The 6,185-nt window shown below is 43.7% G+C and overlaps 1 long non-coding RNA gene across 1 annotated transcript; it reads left to right on the top strand.

The window, feature by feature from the left end:
* Positions 1-529: 529 nt before the first annotated feature.
* On the top strand, positions 530-5,796 carry LOC128408596 (uncharacterized). The gene is made up of 3 exons (XR_008329127.1): positions 530-724; positions 1,389-1,496; positions 4,542-5,796. It is a non-coding gene; the product is annotated as an uncharacterized LOC128408596 (long non-coding RNA).
* The last annotated feature ends 389 nt before the right edge of the window (positions 5,797-6,185 follow it).

The raw sequence follows: 6,185 nt of genomic DNA, 5'->3' as shown, positions 1-6,185 counted from the left end.
TCTCTCCATGTCCCACATCTTTGAGTAAAGTTGAAGATACGTGCAATATCGAAGGACCACTTATTTATGACTCATGGAGAACAGAAACACATGGCTGTGCACATCATTCATTCCACTATGAGCAGCAGTGAGATACAAAAGAAAGCTGCTAACACAACGATTCGGGAATATGGGCTGGCCAGAAGTCACCCACTGTGTTTCATCTGTAGGCTGGTTGAGAGTTGCCTGCTCGGCACATTGTACTATTACAATTGAAACCTGGAGCAGAACAGAAAAACCCTCGTAAGATAGCATCAAGCATCTGCCACTGTCCGCGACATTCTGATTCCTCAGCCCATTTGGATTTGCCCTAACAATCAGCACTTTATGCCTGAAAGGGCCCAAGACAACCATCGCCTTCACTCTCTGCTGCCCATCCGAGTGACCCAAGCATATTGCCAGAGGCTCCTTGGACCTTTCAAGGCCACCAGGATGAGGCAAGAAGCCAAGAGGGTTCCTCCCAGCCGTATATAACGGATATCTTGAACCCGGCTCCTTAGACTGAACAGCGTGTTCCTGCCTGTCCTGAAAACCTGCGGTTTCTCAGCTGCTAGCCTTTGAAAGCTATCTCACCATAAAAACGGCATTCCAATGGAGCAGAGCTTGTTTCTTGGTAATCAAAGGCCACGTCTGCTTCAGGTCTGGCTACTTACATTCTGTGTTCTGCTTTGCCTCAGGACTGGAGGTAAGTATTGCCTCCATCCCCCATCCCAGAAGATTTAAAAGAAGAATAAGCCACTGTTTTAGATAGGTTGAATCTATTAGTAGCAGGAGAGATATACTTTGGGGTGGTAGGGAGGAAATGCCTTCTGCCAAGAGTTTGCAAATCCTTGCGATGGGGTGAGCTTAGAGCTCATTTCAGGACAGAGTTAAGCTTTCATTGAGTGAGGAAGCTGCTTTTCTTCTGGGAGTGCCAGCTTTGGGGAAAAGTTGATTCTGTTGTCTGGGTGGAATGTGTTGATAGACTAAGGGCCCAGGAGCATGCTATGAATCTGCATAGAGTTTCCCCATCTGCAGAGGTGTAAATTTAGTCAGACTTTCTGAGGGGGAAAGAATCCTACCTCTCCAGGATCTATTCTGACAGCTATGTGTGCCCACAGGATTTTATGAGTTGGGACATTGAATCAATTGGTCCCTCCACATTTGAAAAAAAAATGGTTTCGCTTGGTATTATGCTTTTCAGTATATACAGGAAAGAAAATAAATATAAATGAGGGAAGTGGTAGGGTTCCCAGGACTTCAGTCACCTTGCCTACCTCCTAATGAAGCCCCAGATTTGGTGACCAATGTGTGAAGGTGATGCTTTCAGGGAGAAACAATAGAACAAATTTTTGTGCCTCCTACAACAGATGCTGTGAAATGCAGAATATGCAGGTCATTTCGTTCTGGCATGCCATGTGTACCAAATGATGTCACATGTCACGGGTCATTCTGTGTAATGGCAGAAAGAGTTAAAGGTAAGGCATCTTTTCTATGTTCCTCTTTTTCTATGCTGCAATGAGCACTTGTCTCTTCTATGCTCTGGTAACCTCTTCATTTCTCTGATGAAAATGGGAATATCCCATTCCACAATGGCAATTTTATTATTTATACCCCACACAGCTTACTGGGTTGCCCCAGCCACTCTGGGCAGCTTCTGACATGCATAAAAACATAATAAAACATTAAACATTTTTTAAAAAAACTTCCCTATACAGGATTGCCTTTAGATGGCTCGGGAGTCCTCCTTACCCTCCAACATTTATCTGATGAAAATAGGGACATCCTAAGAAAAAGCGGGACATTCCAGAATCAAATCAGAAACCAGCTTCTCAAAGTCAGGGACGTCCCTGCAAAATAGGGATACTTGGAGGGTCTGCTAGGTTAGATTACTGCAGTGCATTATATGTGCTGCTGCCTTTGAAGACAGTTAGGAAAATGCAGCTGGTCCAGAATTTAGGATAGTTTAGGATAGTTGGCAAGGAAATATTTCTTAAGTGTTATCCTTCCTTCACTCCCACTAGTGAGTGATGTAGCAGAGCAAATCCCCTTCTGTACTCATGGAAGCTAGTTGATAGATTTCTTTGAATCTCCACAAAATGACTAATCCACTCTGGCTTGCCCAGATGGATTATTTCTGGTGTCCCCTTTTCTTCCTCCTAAAATATAATAAAGACTCAGAAGTCTGTCTTTAAAAGTATAACAATAAGTTTACTCACAAGTTGTTCACAGTACACATCCTGGAAGGCAGGCTTTAAGCTTCAGGTTACAAACATACAATGTGGCTTACATCCTTTGTGAGGATGGGCCCAAGTGCTGCTAGCTGAGAGCCAGCAGCCAACAAAATGGAGGGGACTGAGTCGAACAGAGCTGAGACAAAATGGCTGCGTGACTCTGCTTTTATAGAGTCACACTCATTTGCTGAGTCACTTATGGGGGAACAGGAAGCGACACACATCCCACATTCAGCTGTCAGACTACTCACCGGGGCAAGACAGTTTGAGCATATAACACCAATCCTGGCCTAATTACACCAACAGCCAATCAGTTTTTGGACCCAATTCGAAGCGCTGGTTTTAACCTATAAAACCATACATGGCTCAGACCTCAAGGACGGCCACTCCCCATATGTATTGACCTCCTGGACCCTGCAGTCATCATCTGAGGCCCTTCTCTATGTGCTTTCTATGGAGGAAGTAATACAAAAATGATCCTTTTCTGCAGTGGCTTCCCATTTGTGGAATGCTCTCGCCAGAGAGGCTCTCCTGGCACCATCATTATATAACTTTAGATGCCAAGCAAAAACATTCCACTCCTCCCGGACCTTTGGCTAATTAAACAATCTATGGCCTTTAATAATGTGTGTGTGTGGGGGGGGAGGTTCTTTGTTTTCATTTGTTATTATGGTATGTATGTTTGTGTTTTTATATTGTAAGGCACCCAGTGATCTTTGGACGGAAGTTGGTATAAAGAGTTAATAAAGAATAAGAATAACCTTGAGCAGATCAGGATGAATGCTTAATAAATGGAAGAGCCCAAAGTTTTGCTAATGCATAATAAAATTACTGTGCATAATAAATTTACTACAGCAGTTATTATTTTCTGGTCAGGCTCTGAATTCTCTTGGTAATGTAAGGAGTAACATCTTCCTAAAAATCACTGCAACCCCGCCTCCCCACCCACAAGGCCTGGGTTGCTGTGTGTTAGAGTAACCTGGTGGACAAGCAGCGGCAAGGACAGGCCCATCCGCTTCATCCAACCAAGTCTCTGTTACACATGCCAGGTTAAGTCCTCCATCCAGTCATGGATGGCAGTGGTCTTACGAATCATTGACCTGGCATTGCACAGCAACACTTTCAGGTCATGTGGGTTTCCCTTGCTGATTACTGTATCCTTCCGGTCAGGACCAGACCTGGAGGCAGGGATAGTCCTCAAACAACGACTAAACCTGCCTCCTCAGTAATGACATGGTCTGGTCTTAGCATAACTCCTCCTCCTGCCCATGATCACTGAGATCGGTTGTCCCAGTGCACCCCCCCCCCCGTGGAACCTGCCCCAGCCATTTTGTTGGCTGGGACCCACTCCCAGGCAGCCCTGACCCCTCCCATTAAGAACAAAATTAAATTAATTTAAAAAACACACAAAAAAACCCAATACAAACCAAAAACAGGGATAAACATCTATCCCACCCCACCCCCCCACCAAAAATAATTTTAAAAGGTAAAAACACAATTATTTTTTTTGAAAAATAAAACATATTTAAAAGAACTCTGTGCTGTTCTGAGTTCTCCAGGGCAACAGCAGCAGCAGCGGCAACAGTCCCTATGAGGCCTGTCAGGCCCTGCCTAGGCCAGGTGGTGAGTGGCAGGGACAGAACCTGCAGGCACTCACAGCAGGGGAGTCCTCTGAAAAACACCAGACATTTCCAAGGAAAATGGAGTATTAGAAAGCTTTTCCCCAACTCCATTTTGAACATGTGGATTCAATTGTGCAGGTGGGGAGATTCATGGACATATCAATGCAAGACAGACTGTGCAACAGTCTTCCAGCAGTACTGGAAGAGCTGCTTCATTAGAGTCTTGAATGCCAGCTATATTCTTATATTAAACCACATTACATAGAGGGACCTTGCTTAAGAAGATGAAATGTTGGAGAGGGGCAGGAAAGTAAGGTTCCTGCTTCAAGGAACTAACTGGCATGTCACTTGTAAAGTAGCCTATTTCATTCTGAAGGAAAGGTATTTCGGATTCATCCTTGAAAACAGTGGTGGAGTTTCTGAGATTTGAGGGTTTGTTTTATTTAGACATGTATTTTGCACATGTTTTAACGTTATTTTATTTTAATGTTGACACTTTAGTAGTTTTAGCATGGGAAAAAATTCAGTTCTAGGTATGCATTTGTCAATGGAGCTTAAAATGGAGTTTATTTCAATGTGCTGTGAGCTTTGTCTGTTCTTTTGGTATGAACTATGGACTCGACTCACTAGTTAGTATCAACATAAGGACTTCTCTTTCTCTCGTCAGATCCAACAAACAAGTTGCAGATCCAATTTTGTGGCGAAGGTCTTTATGAAAAATTCTGCGGACTAGAAGAAGAGAAAGTTAAAATACAATGCTGTGATACTGACATGTGTTTTGACTGATTTTACTGTTCTATTCTTATATTGTTTTAACCCATCCAGAAACCTCATGGTAAAGGGTGGGCAGCCAATCTTTCTCCTTCTCTTTCACTTTCTCCTTTGAAAGACATAATATTAGAACATTTCATACCCTTTGCTTTTGACGGATGTCTGGTCTTCCTCCTGCCATTGCAATTCAAATGACAGAGCAAACACAGAAAAGCAACAAACCCCAATTGTCACAACTTTGGTGGTTTAGGCATTGGGTAGCCTTAGCCTTGGTTGGAGGGGGGGTTGTCCCCTGGCCTTCCACTCAAGAAATAGGGTATGCTGTTAAAGGGGTCCATGATGGAGTTGCGTCTGTCCATTTGCCCAGATGGGGGGAAGGGCTTGGGCCTCGGTGTTCCTAGGGGTGGGGATCCCTGCAGGGATCCCCCTCTTTGATGTAAGTCATGGGACTCTCCACTGCCGGGTTGACCCTGATGTCATTTCCGGTAGCCAGATCGGAAATAAATGCTTACCCAATGCCTATAGCCAAACCACTTCATCTGTAGTCAATACAGTTGTGGCCTGATTTGATCTCATTCCACTGTGTGGCCTCCTTTATTGGTAGCTCACTTGAGCAGAGGAAGGGTGCACACCCTGGGCCTGTAGACTCTGGGAGGCTTCCAAGAGAATATAAAAATACATAAAACCATCCGGCATTGAAAACTTCTCGATACAGGACTGCCTTCAAATGTCTCAAGGTCAGTCCTTAATTGCCTTGTTAGAGTATCCCATCCCATACTCACAGTCAAGATGGTCAGGGGGGAGGCTGGAGCCACTTCCATCCAGACTCTCCTAGGTCATTGTCCATCAGATTCTCAATTCATCTCTTCCTGGAGCTCATGGGTCACTGTTCTTCCCAACCCCTCCTTGGTTGGAGAGCTCAAATGTTTTCTGTTCTCTTTCTTGAACATTGCAATGTAACTGGAATGTAGCAAAGCTTTTAAGTAGTTTGGACTGGTGGGAGTTCTAGGTGGTCAATCAAGATAGAGATCAATAATAATAGTTAAAATTACTGCTAGTTTTGCATGCAGAAATAACGTGAGAATAATAGCTTGTAATAATTGTTTTACCTTACATATCAATGCTTTCTTTCATTAAAGTTTAAAAGTGAAGTTGTAGTCTGTATTTTATTTTGGTTCCTGTGTAATTATTGTACCTTGACCACACAAGAAATTGCTGTGCAGTGGTACCTTGGTTCTCAAAATCTACCGTTCTGAAAGTCCATTCCAAAACCAAAGCATTCCAAAACCAAGGTGTGCTTTTCCATAGAAAGTAATGCAAAAGGGACCTCCAAGATGTTATTGTTTGCAGACCATAAAGTCATCTGCGGGGCATACCAGGAGAGGCAGTCCCATAGGTACGAGTGTCCCAGGTCATATAGGGCTTTAAAGGTTAGAACCAGCACCTTAAACTTAACCCTGTACTCCACTGGGAGACAGTGCAGCTGATATAGCACTGGTTGGATGTAGTCCCATGGTGAAGACCCTATAAGTAGTCTTGC

Source organism: Podarcis raffonei, chromosome 2, assembly GCF_027172205.1.
Source record: "Podarcis raffonei isolate rPodRaf1 chromosome 2, rPodRaf1.pri, whole genome shotgun sequence".
Classification (NCBI taxonomy): Eukaryota; Metazoa; Chordata; class Lepidosauria; order Squamata; family Lacertidae; genus Podarcis; species Podarcis raffonei.
The sequence above is the reverse complement of the archived record's forward strand: the minus strand, read 5'-3'. Positions and strand labels throughout refer to the sequence as shown.